Consider the following 23,064-nt stretch of genomic DNA (forward strand, 5'->3'; position numbering starts at 1 on the left):
TCTTGAGACAGTGAGGACTTGATTTTTAGTTGCAGACAACTACTACCAGGACTAGCTTAGTGAAATCAAGGATGAGCTATCACCTCCTACTTGCTATAGTGCTAGGGGAGCCAGCAGTGTTGCTGGGGCTGTCCATACATTTTGATTTTAAAATATGGTATAAGTAAAAATAAAAATGATGCTTCAACTTATGAATAATACACACAGGTTATGAGTTCCTAGACAACCTGTTGAAGGGAAGAAGTACTGCACTGTTCCCCAGGTTCAAGTCTTGCACATGGTCATGGACTTCAGATGACCTCCTTTGTCTGATCAGTTAATTTAAGAACCAAAGCCAGCAAGGAAAGAAGACACAGAATAAGCCTTCTGAGGATGTAAAAATGATTTCCAAAACTTTCGTTGAGTGTTCCTGGGATGTTTGCTAGTTTAAGGATCTCATGTCTGTTTTAAGAGATTATTTTTGGAATCATAATGAATTTAACTGTGGTTGTTAAAAAAAATATTTTGTGTCCTGGAAGATATATTCATCTGAAGAGTATAAGAAGCTCTTTCTTTTTTGCTTTAATATTTTTCATTTTATAGAATCATATTTGTGGCAGAAATGAAATATTTAATTCTTTATATTTTAACATACACATTTCAAATAAAAAAGAATCTGGACTTCACTGTGTAAGCTACTCCCTTGTTCTGATATGGCATCTTTATTCTATTTAAGTTTCCAATTAAATTAATTTAATGAGTATGAGCAAACTCTGGGATACAGTGAAGGACTGGGAAGCCTGGCATTCTGCAGTCCATGGAATGTGAAAGAGTCAGACATGACTCTGCCACTAAACAACAGCAATTACGTTTTCAGAATGTTTATACACATCAAATGTGATATGCTTCCTATATTCATAAGATACAGTTCCTAATTTCAATTCTTTCTTCTTTAACTTTAAAATTTGCCTATGAAAACTTCCCATCTCCATCAACATTCCCAGTAAACAGTAGTAATTCTATACTTACAGTAATATTGCTTTCAAGTGTATCTTCCAAAATTTGCTACTTAAAGTGAAAAAAAAAAAAAGTAAGGAAAGAATTTGAAGAATTCCCAGAAATTGCAACAGGGTCTACTTCTGGGCTGATGAATAACTCCTTGAGGAAAGTCAGCTCTCTTATTAATATAACATCTGGCTTGCATCTTGCATAAATAAAAACACAAGAGCAGGATAGAAATATCGGAAAAGGGAAGAAGGAGGAAGGAATGTGTGTTTTCTAGCATAATAATCTCTAACAGCCAAGAAATATAATTAGAAGAAAAGTCATCTCATGGGATTCTAGTCAAGAAAATTCCACAGGAGAAGGCAAAGCCTCAGAGGACCACAACAAAAACAGTGAATCTGGTAATTAAAAAAAATAGAAAAACGAAAACAGCATGCATTGACTGAAGGACTCCATTCATTCCAAATGGTGATTATCAATGGCTTCTCTAGGGACTATTTATGACTTTAACCACAGAAATTCCATGGCTTGGCTAATATGTTTTAAAAGGCACTCTACTGTTCTCATCTGCATGATCAGATTTCTGTTTTTTCCCTTTGTGCATTTGTCAGTCTGGACGAAGAGAACACACCTCACTAAAGATATAAACAGAAGCTAACTCTCATTCTATTACATGGATGAGTGGAATGGTTCCTGTTCTATAGGAAACAACATTTTTGACAATTTTGTTAGAGGTCAGCTTAATATTAAAGTTGAACGTCATTGACTTCCAAACTTAATCTCGTTCGCTTTTTCCAGATCTGGAAACTGAAGCCATGAATTGAAATTAAGTAACACTGACAAGTGTTGAGTAGTAAAAAATCAAATGATAAGAGAGTGCAAATATAAATATATAAAAATGAGGCTGAGGGCTTTTGTTGGTGTTTATTCTTGTGTTAGAAATCTGTCAGCTACTTTGAATTTATCAAGGTGTCCCTGTTGTTACCTTTATCTACACCACTCCATTGTATCTAGCAAGAAAGAGGGAAAAGAAAAAGCCAGTCTCTGGTTTCTGTGCTGCTTAGTGAAATTTCCACGACTCTGGAGACATAAATTGGCCACTTAGTAGAGTACACAAATAAATCTATGTAACAAAATAGATATATAAAAAGAAATATTGGAAAACTGGAAATCATTAAAAGTGAAAAGCAGAATCAGTGACACAAAATATTTATTTCTCTAGATTTCCTGAAATTAGGCATCAGTGTTTATGCTGCTGAAGTTTTTTATCTGCCCTCTTGCTAATCAGTTTTATTTTATTTATGACTTCATAAGAACTTTCATAAAATAGAAAATCAATTAGCATTTTCAGTGATATATTGGCAATAAGTATTCAGTTAGTTGAGTTCAGTTGGTCAGTCACGTATGACTCTTTGCAACCCCATGGGCTGCAGCACGCCAGGCTTCCCTGTCCATCACAAACTCCTGGAGTTTTCTCAAACTCATGTCCATCCAGTCGGTAATGTCATCCAGTCATCTCATCCTCTATTGTCCCCTTCTTCTGTTGCCTTTAACTTTTCCCAGCATCATGGTCTTTTCTAATGAGTCATTTCTTTGATTAGGTGGCCAAAGTTCTGCAGCTTCAGCTTCAGCAGCAGTCCATCCAATGGATGTTCAGGACTGATTTCCTTTAGAATGGACTGGTTTGTTCTCCTTGCAGTCCAACGCACTCTCAAGAGTCTTCTCCAACACCACAGCTCAAAAGCATCAATTCTTTGGTGCTCAGCTTTCTTTATGGTCCAACTCTCACATCCATACATGACTATTGGAAAAACCATTGCTTTGACTTATTTGAACCTTTGTCAGAAAAGTAATGTCTCTGCTTTTTAATATGCTGTCATATTAAAAAGGTTGGTCATAGTTTTTCTATCAAGGAGCAGGTGTCTTTTAATTTCATGGCTGCAGTCACATCTGAAGTGATTTTGGAACCCAAGAAAATAAATTCTGTCACTGTTTCCATTGTTTCCCCATCTATTTGCCATGATGTGATAGGGCCAGATGCCATGATCTTAGTTTTTTGAATGTTGAGTTTTAAGCCATCTTTTTTACTCTCCTCTTCACCTTCAAGAGACCCTTTAGTTCCTCTTTGCTTTCTGCCATAAGGGTGGTGTCATCTGCATATCTGAGGTTCAGTTCAGTTCAGTTCAGTTGCTCAGTTGTGTCTGACTCTTTGCGACCCCATGAACCGCAGGACACCAGGCCTCCCTGTCCATCACCTACTCCCAGAGTCCACCCAAACCCACGTCCATTGTGTCAGTGATGCCATCTAACCATCTCATCCTCTGTCGTCCCCTTGTTATATTTTTCAATTATATGTACCAATTTAGCTAAAAATTTGCCTTTGTAATGCAGAACTCTCCACCTACTATTTCTAAGAGTTTTTCCTAATTAAATAGCTATGCAGAAATATGTGTAAGAAGAGTGTTTATTTTACTATTTTTATAATACTAAAGATTGGAAGCAAACCAAATATATATTTTTAAAAATTTTAGTATTTGAGTCTTATTGGAGTATAGTTGATTTACAATGTTCAGTGTACAGAAAAGTGATTGAGTTATACATATACATATATTCATTCTTTTTTAGATTCTTTTCTCTTATAGGTTATCACAGAATATTGGGCAGAGCCCCCTGTGCTATATGACAAGTCTCAATTATTCATCTATCTAGTATGTAGTAGTGTTTGTGTTTTTATCCCAAGTTCCTGATTTATCCCTTCCCCCAGTGTTTCCCTTTTAGTAGCCATAAGTTTGCTTTTGAAATCTGTAAGTCTGATTCTGTTTTGTAATTAAGTTCATTTGTATCTTTTTAAAAAATTAGATTCCACATGTGAATATTTGTCTTTTTCTGACATATCTAGCTTAGTATGATAATCTCTAGATTCATCCACTTTGATGCAAATGGCATTATTACTTTCTTGTTTATGGCTGACTAGTATTCCACCTGCACACACCATATCTTCTTTATCCATTACTCAGTCGTTGGACATTTAGGTTGCTTCCATGTCTTGGTTATTGTAAACAGTGTCTCAATGAATATTGGGGTGCACACATTCTTTCAAACTATGCTTTTCTCCAGATTTATGCCCAGGAGTAGGATTGCTGGATCATATGGTAGTTCTATTTTTAGTTTTTAAAGGAATTTCCATATTGTTTTCTGTAGGGATAATTATGTTAATGCTATTAGGAACCTTGAGTTTCAGCATAAAGGAAAAAGATATATTATAAGATCAAAATGAAGTAAAAAAAACTAGTGAATCCTAAATCTGCATTGAAAATAACGGTATAAATTCAGGATATATGTTTATGATATTTTTCCTATCTTTGTCCACTAAAAGCACATGGAAATAAGGGTCAATCTGTGGCAAGGAATACCCTGTTGAATCCAGACTGTGATGTCGAAATGTCATTTGTCACTTCAAGAAATAGGAACACCATGGTGAACAGCTGATTCCAGGTCTGAGACGTGAAATGGCCAAGGTAAACCAGGAGTTGTTCTTCATATCAGATGAAAAGGACACTGTTAAAGACTCTGGGTTGTGTCGGGAGTGGTTGGGAGCCATGAAGGAGCCTGAAAGAGTCCCCCTTCCCTAACCTCCCAGCAAAACGGTGGACAATTTGAGGCCAGTAGGTAAAGACAACTGCGTTAACTTGAAGGAGAATACCTATGTTTAAATGTACATGAGTTTTCAAAATGAAACAAAACAGAACACTTCCTAGACAACCTTTGGAGGAAGTGAGGAATCACACTCAGCTTGAAAACTGGTAAATAAATAGAAAGAATCAAGCGTTTATCCTCTTTTCTGTGTGAACTCTCCTCAGAGCAATCATTATGACAAACTGCTTTGGTTATCAAAATTACTCTAGATGATTATTGCAGAAGTAATAATGAAATTAGAGAGCAACCATTTTTCTCCTCCTAATGTAATAGTGGATCAAGATATGATCATGAGTGGCTGTCCAAACCATTAGGTGAATGCATTTGAGTCAGTTCTAGTGAGGTGGATGAAACTGGAGCCTATTATACAGAATGAAGTAAATCAGAAAGCAAAACACAAATACAGTATATTAATGTATATATATGGAATTTAGAAAGATGATAATGAAGACCCTATGTGCAAGACAGCAAAAGAGACACAGATGTAAAGAACAGACTTTTGGACTCTGTGGGAGAAAGCAAGGGTGGGATGATTTGAGAGAATAGCGTTGAAACATGTACACTACCATATGTGAAATAGATGACCAGCCCAAGTTTGATGCATGAAACAGGGCACTCAAAGCTGGTGCACTAGGATGACCTGGAGGGATGGGATGGGGAGAGAGGTGGGAGGGGAGTTTGGGATGGGGGACACATGTACACCTGTGGCTGCTTCATGTTGATGCATGGCAAAAACCACCACAATATTGTAAAGGAATTAGCCTCCAATTAAAATAAATTAATTTTTAAAAAGTGGATGGAAATCTTGTTTTTGTTTTATTTACTGTGCATTTTAAATTGAAGTATAGTTAAGTTACACGTTGTGTTTGTTTTAAATGTACAGCAAAGTGATTCAGTTATACACATACATATATTCACTCTTTTAAAAATTATTTTCTCATAGAGATTTTCACAGAATATTGAATAGTATTCCCTATGCTATAGAGTAGGTACATATTAGGTAAACAGTACAGAGGTTCCTTAAAAAACTAAAAACAGACTTACCATACCGCCCCAAAATCCCACTCCTGGGCATATTTTCAGGGAAAAAAAAACATACTTTGAAAGGATGCATACATCCCAATGTTCATTGCAACACTATTTACAATAACCAAGTCGTGGAAACAATCTAGATGTTCACTGACAGATGAATGGATAAAGATGTGGTATATATACAACAGAATATTAGTCATCCATCAAAAGAATAAATTAATGCCATTTGCACAACATGGATGCACCTAGAGATAATCATAATAAGAGATGTAAGTTAAAGAAAAACAAATATCATATGACACCACTTATACATGAAATCTAATTTAAAGAAAAAATACTTATGACCTTATTTACAAAATGGAAACAGACTTACAGATATCAAAAGCAAACTTACGGTTATGAAAAGGGAAACATCGGGGGGAGGGATAAATCAGGAGCTTTGGATGAACACATGCATGCTACTATGTATAAGGTAGATGGCCAACAGGGGCTATTGTCCATAGAGGCTACACCAATTTACACTCCCACCAATAATATAAGGGTTTCCTTTTTTTCCACACTATCTCCAGCATTTATTAGATGGAAATTTTTATAATGGATGAATCAAGCTTATCATACCTGAACTCACTGATTAATTTTAATCTTTTAAAAATGTCTTGGAGAAGTGTGTGATGGCAATATTTAAACAAAACAAAACACGGATTCAAACAGTAAAATCCAGAGCTTTAGAATTCTATAAGAAAAAATCTTGGTGTTCTCAAATAATAAATTGCAAGCAGGACAAAGAAAGGGAGAAGCTGATAGAACTATAAGAGACTTATAAGATATATCGACCAAATGCCTTGTGTGAAAGTTTTGTTTATTTTTTTAAATATGAATTCAAAAGTATGAACTGTAAAAACATTTATGTGACAATATTTATAAGATATTTGGGGGAAATTTGAACACTGACTATTTGAGGATGTTACAAGCTTATTGACAGTAATTTTATGTTTGAAAATGATATGTTCATGATTTAAAAAGAATTGCTCTTATCTTTCTATAGGTGTTTTCCTAAATGCTTACAGATGAAATGATATGGTGTCTTGTATTTGCTTCTAAATATTCTGGGGATGTAGGGGACATGGGTGGGGGTTATAAATAAAACAGCCTTGACAATGTGTTGAAAGTTATTGAAACTGATGATTTAAATTAATGTTTGGGATTTTCCCCTTAAAGTCTGTTTATGACACTCAGGGCAGATTTTGAAATTGTGACTTTTGGTTTGACTTATGTGTCTCTATAGTACAAAGCCTTTTAGGGATTATTTGATTTATGATTATGTTACTGGGTGTCTCTGTTTCCGGTCCATAATTTATCAACCATGCTAATGACCTCCAAGAATCAGAATCTGTAATTAAAAGAAACCATTAACGTTAGCCACAGGAGTAGATGGATTTTTTTAGAAGCAAGCTTGAATTTGAGATCAACCAAAAGTGCCACATACTAGAAATTTTTAAATGTATCCATCTTTCATAAGTCAAAATGATTGACATCTGAAATTATGCTTTTAAAGTGTGTACTTCACTTTCATGAGCTTCCCTTGTAGCTCAGTTGGTAAAGAATCTACCTGCAATGCAGGAGACTTGGGTCATGGATCACTAGTGAATAAATATATGCCAATTTATTTTAAACAGTGAGCTAAATTTTGTGGAATAGCTGTGATCATATTTCTCTTCGCAAAGTAAAACAATTGAAAGGGATTCTGTTTCAATTTCTGTACAAACCAACCTCTATTACTGCTGACCAAACCCGGAGTCTAAAATGATTGCCCTTATGGACCAGGGAGGATTGTCATCATTCCAGTTATTTTCAGCCTCACTGGAAATTTTGGACCTTCTGTTTAAGATGACAGTGGAAGTCACTCAGTCGTGTTCAACTCTTTGTCACCCCGTGGACTATACAGTCTGTGCAATTCTCCAGGCCAGAATACTGGAGTGAATAGCTTTTCCCTTCTCCAGTGGATCTTCCTGACCCAGGAATTGAACCAGGATCTCCTGCCTTGCAGGCAGATTCTTTACCAAATGAGCTATCAGGGAAGCCCTCTGCTTAAGATGAAATCTCTTAAAACAACTACAGCCTCTCTGCCTCCAATCAGTCAGCATATACACAAGCTTTCCCACCTTAAGAAGTAATGTGTGACAAGCTTTTAAAATTTAACTTGTATTTTATCAAGTGGCATGCACATGAATTTTAACATGTCCAAAAGGATTAAAGAATTTTAGCAAAACCCAGTGGTTTTCCTCCCCATACATTCTATAAATAAGTGCTCACCCAACAAAGACTACCAGGAATACATTCTTGGTTGATAGAGTTGGTTTATTATTTATTGTGTTGATGGAGACTCCCACACCATGAGGAACTGTGGGAAGTTCCAGTAAGAAGGTGTTAATTAAACATATAGGATTTGAGCTTGTATTAGATGACTTGAGGTAAGGATTAAGGAAGTGGGTCTTTGCTCTGGATTGGATGCTGTTGGCAAGCATGGGTGATTCTATGGCTATCATCATAAATTTTATCTTGAAGAAAGGGAGACTAGAGTGAAGCTAAAGTTGATTGACAAAGAGATAGCAATGACTCATACTAAGCAGGAAGCAGGAAGTTTGGTCATTTTGTGGCTTGAACAACACTCATGTCTTCTTTGTGTTCAGTTGTGATTATGGAGAATTCTTTTCGTTTGGATCCATCAAAGGCACGATACAGCCTTGTCAGACATTGAGGCTCTGTAAAGTTTACATTCAAGGTGAGGATATCATGTCTGCCAGCTCCAAGTTCTCCTTTCTCTCTCTGTTGGAATATGGTGATGTCCCTCTAGATCATATGTGCATTGAATCTCATACTGATTTCCTTTTATGCTAGTGCTTTTACATTGCCACCACACCTCTGCATCTCTTTCAGTTTAGTTCAGTCGCTCAGTCGTGTCTGACTCTTTGTGACCCCATGAACCACAGCACACCAGGCCTCTCTGTCCATCACCAACTCCCAGAGTCCACCCAAACCCATGTCCATTGAGTTGGTGACGCCATCCAACCATTTCATCCTTTGTCGTCCCCTTCTCCTCATGCCCTCAATCTTTCCCAGCATCAGGGTCTTTTCAAATGAGTCAGTTCTTCACATCAGGTGGCCAAAGTATTGGAGTTTCAGTTTCAACATCAGTCCTTCCAATGAACACCTAGGACTGATCTCTTAAGGAAGGACTGGTTGAATCTCCTTGCAGTTCAAGGGACTCTCAAGAGTCTTCTCCAACACCACAGTTCAAAAGTGTCAATTCTTCTGCACTCAGCTTTCTTTATGGTCCAACTTTGACATCCATACATGATCACTGGAAAAACCATAGCTTTGACTAGACGGACCTTTGTTGGCAAAGTAATGTCTCTGCTTTTTAATATGCTGTCTAGGTTGGTCACAACTTTCCTTCCAAGGAGTAAGCATCTTTTAATTTCATGGCTGCAATCACCATCTGCAGTGATTTTGGAGCCCAGAAAAATAAAGTCAGCCACTGTTTCCACTGTTTCCCCATCTATTTACCATGAAGTGATGGGACTGGTTGCCATGATCTTAGTTTTCTAAATGTTGAGCTTTAAGCCAACACTTTCATCAAGAGGATCTTTAGCTCCTTCCTAATAGATTGATTGCAGAGTTCCAAAGAATATCATGGAGAGATAAGAAAGCTTTCCTCAGTTATCAATTCAAAGAAATAGAGGGAAAAAAATAGGATGGGAAAGACTAGAGATCTCCTGATGAAAATTAGTGATACCAAGGGAACATGCCATGCAAAGATGGGCACAATAAAGGACAGAAATGGTATGCACCTAACAGAAGCAGAAGATATTAAGAAGAGGTGGCAAGAATACACAGAAGAACTATATAAAAAAGATCTTCATGACCCAGATAACCACGATGGTGTGATCACCCACCTAGAGCCAGACATCCTGGAATGTGAAGTCAAGTGGGCCTTAGGAAGCATCCGTGCAAACAAAGCTAGTGGAGTGATGGAATTCCAGTTTAACTATTTCAAATCCTAAAAGATGATGCTGTGAAAGTGCTTCACTCAATATGCCAGCAAATTTGGAAAACTCAGCAGTGACCACAGGACTGGAAAAGGTCAGTTTCCATTTCAATCCCAAAGAAAAGCAATGCCAAAGAATGTTCAAACTACTGCACAATTGCACTCATCTCATACGCTAGCAAAGGGATGCTCAAAATTCTCCAAGCCAGGCTTCAACAGTACATAAACTATGAAATTTCAGATGTTCAAGCCTGTTTTAGAAAAAGCAGAGGAACCAGAGATCAAGTTGCCAGCATCCATTGGATCATCAAATACAGCTAGATTTCCAGAAAAACATCTACTTCTGCCTTATTGACTATGTCAAAGATTTTGACTGTGTAGATCAAAAGGAACTTTGGAAAATCCTTAAAGAGGTGGGAATAGCAGACCACCTGACCTGCCTCCTGAGAAATCTGTATGCAGGTCAAGATGTAACAGTTAGAACTGGACATAGAACAACAGACTGGTTCCAAATCGGGAGAGGAGTATGTCAATGTTCTATATTGTCACTCTATTTATTTAACTAATATGCAGAGGACATTATGCAAAATGCTGGTCTGGATGAAGCACAACCGGAATCAAGATTGCCTGGAGACATATCAATAACTTCACATACACAGATGGCACTATCTTTATGGAAAAAAAATAGGAACTAAAGAGCCTCTTGATGAAAGTGAAAAAGGAGAGTGAAAAGTTTGGTTAAAACTCAACATTCAGAAAGCTAAACTCATGGCATCTGGCCCCATCACTTCATGGCAAGTAGATGGGGAAGCAATGGAAACAGTGACAGACTTTATTTTTTTGGGCTTCAAAATCACTGCAGATGGTGACTTCAGCCTTGAAATTAAAAGATGCTTGTCCCTTGGAAGAAAAACTATGACCAGCCTAGACAGCATATTAAAAAGCAGAGACATTACTTTGCCAACAAAGGTCCGTCTAGTCAAAGCTATGGTTTTTCCAGTAGTCATGTATGTATGTGAGAGTTGGACTATAAAGAAAGCTGAGCACTGAAGAATTGATGCTTTTGAACTGTGGTGTTGGAGAAGACTCTTGAGAGTCCCTTGGACTACAAGGAGATCCAACCAGTCCATCCTAAAGGAGATCAGTCCTGGGTGTTCATTGGAAGAACTGATACTGAAGCTGAAACTCGAATACTTTGGCCACCTGATGTGAATAACTGACTCACTGGAAAAGACCCTGATGCTGGGAAAGATTGAAGGCAGGAGGAGAAGGGGGCGACAGAAGATGAGATGGTTGGATGTCCATCACTTGATGGACATGAATTTGAGCTAGCTCTGGAGTTGTTGATGGACAGGAAACCCTGGTGTGCTGCAGTCCATTTGGTTACAAAGAACTGGACATGACTGAGTGACTGAACTGACTGAATAGATTGATAGTTTTTTAGTTACATGAATATCCAGTGCTTCTTTGATGCCTTTGCAAATATTATTCACAGTTGAACATCCAGTGGTGTATGATGTTTTCCTTCTTTAGTTTCTATCTTTGTTGAGACTGAAATAAGTGCTTTGATTTTGGCTATTGTGCTTTTTGCTAATTCTTCAGACCTCCTAATAGTTCTACTGGACAACTTTTCAAAAGGTCAATAAGATCAACTGATCTACCCAGCCTTTTTCTCTTCCAAAGACTTCTTTGTTCTCTCTGGGCCAGTTTTGCTCCAAGTTTTCTGCACGCTGTCTTTGTGTTCCTTCTTCTCTGAATTATTGTCCTTGGCATTTGCTAATCTAGTGTTTGATTCTCTGTTTTCTGGTAGGCCTTCCAACTTTCTTGGTTTACTCACTTGGTCTGGAGCATATCCTCCAGTAATTTGATCAGATTAAAGATGGCATCACCACAAAGGACATGGGGTGGACAGCCCTCCTCATGTCTGTTTCCTTTGTCATATTGGTCCAGGGATGTCTACATCTGGAGTACAGTCATCTCCCTGAGATCTCCATCCCCCACTATTTTGAAGACTTTTCTCACTTCTCTCCTGGGTAGTATCTTTTCTGTTCTGAATCTCTCATCATCTCCTTTTCTTGGTCTGCTCCCTCTTAAGACAGAAATCATCTTACAGTAGCCCCTTTAGCAAGAATTCAATGGAAGTAAATGTGTTGGGAGCTTGCGTTAAGAAAATATCCTTTAAACTTCCCTGGCAGGTGATAGATAGCTTGAGTATAGAATACACAATTGGAATTTTCTTTGGCATTGTAGAGTCATGATTTCATTGTTTTGTTGTTCCTTCTGTTGTTATTGAGGAGCCTAAAGTCATTCAATTCCTGATTCTTTCTACAAATTTACTTTCTTATTTAGAAAATCATAGAATATAATAATAATGAAAAAATTGAAATAAATGAGAATCACCACAGTGTGACACAGAAATAAAAGATGAGTAAATGCTGCTGAATAAAATGCACTTATAGACTTGCTTCATGCAGCATTGCCACAAAACTTCAATTTGTCTAAAAAAAAAAATGCACCATCTGCAAACTGCAATAAAGTGAAGTGCAAAAAAAGAGGTTTGCCTGTACTTTGAGGTGCAGATCTAAGTAGAGAAGTGTGTATGTGACATAGTTTTCAAAGATCCATCAGAATTGTCCAAGCCAGGCTTCAACAGTATGTGAACCAAGAAATTCCAGATGTTCAAGCTGAATTTAGAAAAGGCAGAAGAACCAGGGATCAAATTGACAACATCTGTTGGATCATAGAAAAAGCAAGAGAATTCCAGAAAAACATCTACTTCTGCTTCATTGACTGCAATTTTAATGCTTTTGACTCTGTGGGTCACAAGAAACTGTGGAAAATTCTTACAGATGGGAACACCATACCACCTTATCTGCCTCCTGAGAAAATGGTATGCAGGTCAATAAGCAACAGTTAGAACTGGACATGGAAAAACAGACTGGTTTTAAATCAGGAAAGGAGAATGTCAAGGCTGTGTATTGTCATCCTGCTTGTTTAACTTCTATCCAGAGTATATCATGTGAAATGCCAGGCTGGATGAAGCACAGTTGGAATCAAGACTGCCAGGAGAAATATCAATAATCTCAGATTTGCAGGTGACACCACCCTAATGGAAGAAAGTGAAGAGGAGCTAAAGAGCTTCTTGTTGAAGGTGAAAAACGAGAGTTAAAAAGCTGGCTTAAAACTCAACATTCAAACAATGAAGATCATGGCAAATAGATCATGGTGAAGATCATGGGAAATAGATAGAGAAACAAGGGAAACAGTGACAGACTTTCTTTTCTTAGGCTCCAAAAATCACTGTGGACTGGGACTGCAACCCTGAAATTAAAAGACGCTTGCCCCTTGGGAAAAAACCTATGACAAACCTAGACAGCGTATTGAAAAGCAAAGACATTACTTTGCCAACAAACACCCATCTAGTCAAAGCTATGGTGCTTCCAGGAGGCATGTACAGATGTGGGAGTTGGAACATAAAGAAGACTGAGTGCTGAAGAACTGCTGCCTTTGAACTGTGGTGTTGGAGAAGACTCTTGAGAGTACCTTCGACTGCAAGGAGACCAAATCATTCAATCCTAAAGGGCTCAATCCTGAATATTCATTGGAGGGATTGATGCTGAGGCTGAAGCTCCAATAGTTGGACCTCCTGATGTGGATAACTGACTCATTGGAAAAGACTCTGATGCTGGGAAAGATTGAAGGCAGGAGGAGAAGGGGACAACAGAGGATGAGATGGTTGGATGACATCACCGACTCAATGGACATGAGTTTGAGCAAGCTCCAGGAGATGTTGAAGGACAGGGAAGCCTGGCATGTTGCAGTCCATGGGGTCGCAAAGAGTCATACATGACTGAGCAACTAAACAACAAAAGGCACTGATAGACTTGCTCCATGCAGGCTTTCTGCAAACCTTCAATTTGTGTTGGAAAAATGCACCATTTGAAAAGTGTAATAAAGCAAAGTCCTATAAAGGTAGGTCTGCCTGTACTTTGAGGTGCAGATCTAAGTTGGCAAGTGTGTGTTTGACAGTTTTCAAAAATGCTTCAGAATTTTTTCAATCTAAGAAATGTAAGAATAATTAAGAATGGTAATGGCATTTTAAAATAAGGATCCCCTAAAGAAGGGAAAGGCTACCCATTCCAGTATTCTGGCCTGGAGAATCCATGGAGTATATAATCCGTGGGATCACAAAGAGTTAAACATAACTGAGCGACTTTTACTTCACTTCATTTCACTTCAGATCACTAATACAGAAGTACCCTCCTGAGTGGTTCTTAACACAAACTTGACAAAGAACTTGTCCATCACTCACAGTGTTGCCCTTTACTTCTCAGGACAGAAAGTGTTAGTCGCTCAGTTGTGTCTGACTCTTTGCAATCCCATGAACTGTAGCTTGACAGGCTCTTCTTTCCATGGAATTCTCCATACTAGAATACTGGAGTAGATTGGAGATGGAACCCGGGTCTTCTGCATTGCATGCAGATATTTTACCATCTCAGTCAGGACAGAATATCAGACCAAAAGGGACATCACCATCTTTGTCAAATGACTTCACTACATTTGATTGCAAGGCCAGAGAGTCAACCTCTGTAAGTTGCTGAAAATGCCTCCTTTGCTTAACCAGTTCACCCAGGCCTTGGACTCCCAAAGACTTCCCTGGTGGCTCAGATGGTAAAGCGTCTGCCTACAATGTGGGAGACCCAGGTTCAATACCTGGATCGCTAAGATCCCCTGGTCAAGGAAATGGCAACCCACTTCAGTACTATTGCCTGGAAAATCCCATGGACAGAGGAGCCTGGTAGGCTACAGCCCATGGGGTTGCAAAGAGTCGGACATGATTGAGTGACTTCACTTCACTTGAACTCCCAAACAGTTACTCAACTGATTAATGTCTCACTAGTACAGACCAGACATGAAGTAAGAGAAGAAGCAAAGATTGTTAGCTCAGGGTGAGATGAAAGCTGCAGGCAAAGGGGATATCCCCACAAAAAGGTCACTTACCCTTCCAGCAGGGGTTAATGCTGTCACCACATTGGTGGAGACCAAAAGTTTCCACTGGAGGTGATTGCAAGTGATGTAGATCCCACTGAGTTTGGTGCCTTCCCGCCTGCCCTGTATCACAAGATGGGAGTTCCCTATCTCATTAGCAAAGGGAAGGCCAGGTTGGAGCATCCAGTCCACATGAGAGAACTATACCATTGTCAGTTTCACATGAGTTAACTTGGCAGACAAAGAACCACAGGCTAAGCTGATGGAAGCTATTAGGACCAATTACAATTACAGATATGATGAAATCTGCCATCACTGGGGAAGCAACATCCTGGGTCCAAAGTTGGTGGCTTGCATTGCCAAGCTAGAAGAGGCAAAGGCCAAAGAACTGGCCATTGAATTGAGCTAAGTGTACACTATTGAGTTTTCTGTACCAAAGAAGTTAAAAAAAAAAAAAAAAAGAAGAGTGAATTAAGATCATATGAAAGGCAAAACAAACAGGGAATGTTTTGAATGGCCGAACCCCAGAATGTGAGGAACCAGGAAGAAAATACATTTATTGGGCAAGAATCATGAGTTCATCACTATGCATAATGTCAAAATGACCTTGTAAATATTATTATCTCTATATTAAAAGTGGGAAAACAGGCCCAGCAGAATTATCTAACTTATTCAAGGTTTCTAAGCTGGTAAAATGAAAAGAGGTGATTCAAGCTCAGATTTGTTGAGTTTCCAGTTCATTATTTCTACTATACCTTGAAACTGTCCTAGACAAAAGAAGATAGAATTTTACTATGTGGAATAAATTCCACTAAGGCCTAGCAGCAGAAATGAAATCCTTGTTATATAACTGAATCCTTACCCCTTAAAACTGAAAACAGTAGAGTTAACCAATTAAAAAAGCATTAATTTAATTGAATATATTAATATCCATGGAGAATGTGATATGGGTAAAAGATAATGCAATGGAGATTATTGTTCCTACTTTTTAATATGCATTCAAAATGCAAGATACAAATACAAAAGATAGGTGTATATCTCATTTATATTGATAATAACCACATATTGAACTTTATAAGTTATATCAATATAAACTAAAAATACTAGACACAAAAAGGATATGCAAGTTTCCCGTATGAAAGGAAATCTTTTATACATAAACCAAAATTAAATTTCAAAGTTATATTTAGGTTACAAAAATTTAAATATGTATTTTTTGAATTCTTGGTTTGCTTAAGATAAATTATGCAATTATGGGGCAGTATGGTTTATCTAAATACCTTTCTTTTCCTTCAGCCTTTGAAAGTAGTTTCTAAAATAGATAAAATGAAAACTTTAAAGAGAAATCATTGTTATAGCTGATATGATGAAATAGGACTTGCCACATGTTAGATAATGTATAATTTTACTTGAATGTGTTGATTATATATTGTGGGACAGTTTTCACTTGTCTGTACAAACATGTTTTGTCTTTAGCTTGTGCATACAATGGTAGAAAGCATAAAGCCATGCTTGATCCCAGTTGGCTTGTAACTACTATTTTCATTTGCAAGAAGGCTATGTTTTTACATTCTTGGTTCTGAAGCCAGCACAAATTATGCCCCCTGTGATTAAAAGATGATATTGGCTATCCTTCCCTCAGCCTTGGGGCCACCTTGTCTGGGCCAGATAAGTGTGAGACAAAGCTGACACTCACTCTCTTTTTCTTTTCACCATTAGCAGCAGACTTCATGTTCTCAGGAGAAAAGTGGCAATTAGTCTGCCCACTAAGTTAAAGGATAATTAGAGATTTCACCATTTCTTTATGTAAATACCCTTGAAATTTTCATTAGGGAATTCCTATGGTTTCAGATTAAATGGGCTATGATGGTTTTTGCTCTTTTTTTGGTGTATTAATTATCTAGGACTGCCATTACAAACACCACAGGCTGGGAGGCTAGAACAACAGAAATGTATTTTCTAACAGTTCTGAAGGGTGAAAGTCCATGAGCAAGGTGTTTTCAGTTCAGTCGCTCAGCCGTGTCCAGTTCTTTGCGACCCCATGGACTTCAGCACGATGGGCTTTCCTGTCCATCACCAACTCCCAGAGCTTACTGAAACTCATTTCCAAAGAGTTGGTGATGCCATCCAACCATCTCATCCTCTATTGTCCCCTTCTCCTTTTGCCTTCAATCTTTCCCAGCATCAGGGTCTTTTCAAATGAGTCAGTTCTTCTCATCAGGCGGCCAAAGTATTAGAGTTTCTGCTTCAGCATCAGTCCTTCCAATGAATATTCAGGACTGATTTCCTTTAGGATGGACTGGTTGGATCTCCTTACAGTCCAAGGGACTCTCAAGAGTCTTTTCCAACACAGTTGGAACCACAGTTCAAAAGGGAAGAACTAAAGAGCCTCTTGATGAAAATGAAAGAGGAGAGTGAAAAAGTTGACTTAAACTCAACATTCGGAAAACTAAGATCATGGCATCTGGCCCCATCACTTCATGGCAAATAGATGGGGGAACAATGGAAACAGTGACAGACTTTATTTTTGAGGGCTCCAAAATCACTGCAGATGGTGACTGCAGCCATGAAATTAAAAGATGCTTGCTCCTTGGAAGAAAAGCTATGACCAACCTAGACAGCATATTAAAAAGCAGAGACATTAGTTTGCCAACAAAGATCTGTCCAGTCAAAGCTGTGGTTTTTCGAGTAGTCACGTATGGATGTGAGAGCTGGACCATAAGGAAAGCTGAGCAAGGTGTAAGCAGATTTATTTTCTCCTGAGGTCTCCCTGGTGACTAGCAGGTGGCTACCTTCTCACGGCGCCCTCACGTGGTCTTCCTTCTCTGTGTGTGCATTCCTGGTATCTCTCTAAATGTCCTCTTCTTATAAAGACACCAGTCAGATTGAGGATGGCCCACTCTAAATACCTCATTTCAACTTATTCTTCTCTTTAAAGACTATCTTCAAATACAGTCACCATCTATAGTATCAGAGGTTGTGATATCAGAATGTGGATTTTGGAGAACATAATTTAGCCTGTAACTGTTGGAATGTTCATTTTTCAAGATAAACAAAAGACATTGGAGGAAGATAATTTTGACCCTTTGGGACAAAACATTGGCAACTCCTCAAAGTTTAGTTGGTGAAAATATTTCTGAAGATTCTCTATGTTTCCCTATTAATTATCAGGTATCTATTCTCTTACCTATTCTTTTGTAGTGAAAACACTCTCCCAGCAAGTTTGTCAGTTTTTAACTTATGCTTATGCTGAAATTTTTCCCCTAATCCATTCCATTATTTTGTTAACACTGGTGATTTTTCATTGCACTCATACAGACATTTCTTAAAGATAATATGTATATTGCTCTCTATATTCCCTCCTTGGCAGCCTCATCCACTTTATGTTTTATAGCTCCTTCACAGAAGTTATATCTTCCAATATGTAGATATTATCTCTTTCAGTAATAAAAACAACAGTGGATTCCACTTCCATTTAAGACAGAATGAATATCACTTCCATTACAATAGCAAGAAAATAACAAATAAATGAAAAATTATATAGTTTTAAAAAGCCACCAAAGTACAGTGGATAACTAGAAGTCTAAATGAATTAATTCCAGGTAGAGAAAAGCCTTGCTGAAAAGAGTAAAGAATGGTAGCCACCTTCATACGTGGCACCGTTGCCTAGTCTTGGTACTGGCAGAAGCTAGGGAGATACCTAAACAGAGAGGCTTTTCTGGGCAAAGAGAAATGAGTTAAAGTTTGATTGACAGCATGACCTGGTGCAGTAGTAGCCTGGAGAAGCTCAAGTGCCAAAATAAATTCGTAAAGTTCTCATGCTCTGAGAATCTTGTTGATTTCCCAGTGGACAATTATCAGGAGAGCAAAAGGAGATACTGCCTCACACAAGACTGAAATTTAATCTAGAGGTGAACTGAAACTAACCTATTTCCTCCCAGCTCAAGTTCTAATAAGATTAAAGAAATGAACCCTTCAGAAAGCAATAAGGAAAATCCAGGAGTTGGGCTAAAAGGCAAAGAGAGATTTATATACAGTTTGTCCTTCCTATTGTGAATGTGGAAGCTGTGGATACAGAGGGCTTACTGTGCTATGCAATTTTATATAAAGGGTCTGAACATTCCTGGATTTTGGTAAACACAGGGATGGTGGAAGCAGTCTCCTCACACATGCTGAGGGATGACTGTAATCTCATTTGAAACCAAATTGAAAAGAATTATAGTTTTGGCCCCAAATTATACCTAAATGATCAACCTTTACCCTTGTTGCCCATCAGAGAAAAGTATTAATTCTCTCAGGTAAAACATAGCAAAAACATACTTTAGTCTATACTGTTTCTTTATACAAAATATGTGACATACATGAGAAAAATTAGGAGTTTTACAAATAAACAGGGAAATGTAACCCATATCAAGAGGCTGACTCATGGATTACCTTGATTTTGGAATAAACAGATAAGGAATTTAAAGTAATTATTGCAAAGTGGTTAAAACATGTAGAGTAAAGATGGAGAACATGGATGAACAGGAGGAGAATTTCAGCAGAGAAGCAAATATCTAGTATTAAATCAAGCAGAAATTCCAGAACTGAAAATTAAAGCATATGAAATGAAGAAATCATTGGATAGATTTTATATGATTTTGCAGAGCAGAGGAAAGGATCAGGAAATCGAGATAGGTCAATAGAAAGTCAGGATAAATATAAAGAGATACATTAAAGCAAAATTGCTGAAAGCCAAGGGAAAAAATAATCTAAAATCTTCGAGAATAAGAAGTGACACCATGTTCAGATGAACAACAATAGGAATGGCAGATGGTTTCTCAACAGAAATAACAGAAACAAAAGACAGTACAAAATTAAAAACAAAATCATGAACTGTTAATTTCACAACTAAAAAGGGGTTCATAGTGAAGGCAAAAGAGAAACATTTCAGGCTAACAATCTAGAAGAATTTGTTGCTAGCATGTCTGTATTATAAGAAATACTAAGGGAAGATAATCAGGGTGAAGGTAAATGATACCAAAGGAAAACATGAATCTCCAGGAAGAAACAAAGAGCACCAGAAATTGTGGAGGTTGGTAGTTAAAATGTAAAATAAACCATTGATTGTTTAAAGGCAAAATAATAAAATGCTGTGGAGTTTAAAAAGATACAAGAGTAAAATATGTGACAGTGACAGCAGAATGTTCTGAGTTCTTAAATAAAAACAGTTGCTATAATTTCAAGGTAAAATGTGATAACCTAAAATGTGCATTGCAATTTGCAGAGGAATCCTTAGAATTATCACAGAGTTGTAAAGCTAAAAGGCCAATAATGAAAAAATACAGAATTAATCTAAAACATAGAGGAAAGAAGGAAGAAAAGGACAGAGAATTAACGTGAAAGGTAATGACCAAATTCAGTTCAGTTCAGTTGCTCAGTCGTGTCCAACTCTTTGCAACCCCATGGACTGCAGCTCTCCAGGCCTCCCTGTCCATCACCACTGCCAGAGTTTATTCAAACTCACGTCCATTGAAACAGTGATGCCATCCAACCGTCTCGTCCTCTGTCATCCCCTTTTCCTCCTGCCTTCGATGTTTCCCAGCATCAGGGTCTTTTCAAATGAGTCAGTTCTTCGCATCAGGTGGCCAAAGTCTTGGAGTTATAGCTTCAGCGTCAGCCCTTCCAATGAACATTAAGGACTGATTTCCTTTAGGATGGACTGGTTTGATCTCCTTGCAGTTCAAGGGACTCTGAAGAGTATTCTCCAATAGCACGGTTCAAAGTGCTCGGGCCTGGTACACTGGGAAGACCCAGAGGAATTGTGTGGAGAGCGAGGTGGGGGGGGGGGGTCGGGATGGGGAATACATGTAAATCCATGGCTGATTCATGTCAGTGTATGACAAAAACCACCACAATATTGTAAAGTAATTAGCCTCCAACTAATAAAAAATAAATGGAAAAAAAAAGAAAACCTAAAAAAAAAAAAGCAGCAATTTTTTGGCACTCAGCTTTCTTTATGGTCCAACTCTCACATTCATACATGAATACTGGAAAAACCATAGCTTTTAGGACCTTTGTTGGTAAACTAATGTCTCTGGCTTTTCAATATGCTGTCTAGGTTGGTCATAACTTTTCTTCCAAGGAGTAACCATCTTTTAATTTCATGGCTGCAATCACCATCTGCAGTGATTTTGGAGCCCCCCAAAATAAAGTCTGTCACTGTTTCCATTGTTTCCCCATCTATTTGTCATGAAGTGATGGGATCAGATGCCGTGTGAATAATATATAATATATAATATATATATTATATAATATATAAATATATTATATCTATAATATTATATAATATATAATAATAATCAAATCATTAAATTTAATAACTAAATAAATTAAATTGAATTAATAATTTAATTTAATGATTTAATTTTTAATTTAATTATAATTATAATGTTTTTAATTTTTAATTTAAATGTTTAAATGTAAATTAAATGTAAATAAAACACTCCAATTTGAAGGCATAGATTTAAGAGATAGATTAGGAAATACCCAAATATATGCTCTTTAAAGCAGAGACATTTTAAATGTATAGACATATACACTGAATGTAAAATTATAAAAGAAGGCTATATATCGTGGAAACACTAATCATAAGAAAACTGGTCATATATAGCTTTTATTATGTTGAGGTATATTCCTTCTATTCCTGCTTTCTGGAGAGTTTTAATCATAAATGAGTGTTGAATTTTGTCAAAGGCTTTCTCTGCATCTATTGAGATAATCATATGGTTTTTATCTTTCAATTTGTTAATGTGGTGTATTACGTTGATTGATTTGCGGATATTAAAGAATCCTTGCATTCCTGGGATAAAGCCCACTTGGTCATGGTGTATGATTTTTTTAATATGTTGTTGGATTCTGTTTGCTAGAATTTTGTTAAGGATTTTTGCATCTATGTTCATCAGTGATATTGGCCTGTAGTTTTCTTTTTTTGTGGCATCTTTGTCTGGTTTTGGAATTAGGGTGATGGTGGCCTCATAGAATGAGTTTGGAAGTTTACCTTCTTCTGCAATTTTCTGGAAGAGTTTGAGTAAGATAGGTGTTAGCTCTTCTCTAAATTTTTGGTAGAATTCAGCTGTGAAGCCATCTGGTCCTGGGCTTTTGTTTGCTGGAAGATTTCTGATTACAGTTTCGATTTCCTTGCTTGTGATGACTCTGTTAAGATCTTCTATTTCTTCCTGGTTCAGTTTTGGAAAGTTATACTTTTCTAAGAATTTGTCCATTTCATCCAAGTTGTCCATTTTATTGGCATAGAGCTGCTGGTAGTAGTCTCTTATGATCCTTTGGATTTTAGTGTTGTCTGTTGTGATCTCACCCTTTTCATTTCTTATTTTGTTAATTTGGTTCTTCTCTCTTTGTTTCTTAATGAGTCTTGCTAATGGTTTGTCAATTTTGTTTATTTTTTCAAAAAAGACAAACCCACAGCAAGCATCACCCTCAATGGTGAAAAATTGAAAGCATTTCCTCTGAAATCAGGAACAAGACAAGGATGCCCACTCTCACCACTACTATTCAACATAGTGTTGGAAGTTTTGGCCACAGCAATCAGAGCAGAAAAAGACATAAAAGGAATCCAGATAGGAAAAGAAGAAGTGAAACTCTCGCTGTTTGCAGATGACATGATCCTCTACATAGAAAACCCTAAAGACTCTTCCAGAAAATTACTAGAGCTAATCAATGAATATAGTAAAGTTGCAGGATATAAAATTAACACACAGAAATCCCTTGCATTCCTATACACTAACAATGAAAAAACAGAAAGAGGAATTAAGGAAACAATACCATTCACCATTGCAACAAAAAGAATAAAATACTTAGGAGTATATCTACCTAAAGAAACAAAAGACCTATACATAGAAAACTATAAAACACTGATGAAAGAAATCAAAGAGGACACAAACAGATGGAGAAACATACCGTGCTCATGGATTGGAAGAATCAATATTATCAAAATGGCTATTCTACCCAAAGCAATCTATAGATTCAATGCAATCCCTATCAAGTTACCAACGGTATTTTTCACAGAACTAGAACAAATAATTTCACAATTTGTATGGAAATACAAAAAACCTCGAATAGCCAAAGTAATCTTGAGAAAGAAGAATGGAACTGGAGGAATCAACCTGCCTGACTTCAGACTCTACTACAAAGCCACAGTCATCAAGACAGTATGGTACTGGCACAAAGACAGAAATATAGATCAATGGAATAGAATAGAAAGCCCAGAGATAAATCCACGAACCTATGGACACCTCATCTTTGACAAAGGAGGCAAG

At 37.3% G+C, this 23,064-nt stretch overlaps 1 pseudogene; it reads left to right on the plus strand.

Moving 5' to 3' along the window:
- The first annotated feature begins 5,947 nt into the window (after window positions 1–5,947).
- LOC136164103 (large ribosomal subunit protein eL8-like) lies at window positions 5,948–15,158 on the plus strand (annotated as a pseudogene).
- Window positions 15,159–23,064: the final 7,906 nt, after the last annotated feature.

Source organism: Muntiacus reevesi, chromosome 3, assembly GCF_963930625.1.
Source record: "Muntiacus reevesi chromosome 3, mMunRee1.1, whole genome shotgun sequence".
NCBI classification, from domain to species: domain Eukaryota; kingdom Metazoa; phylum Chordata; class Mammalia; order Artiodactyla; family Cervidae; genus Muntiacus; species Muntiacus reevesi.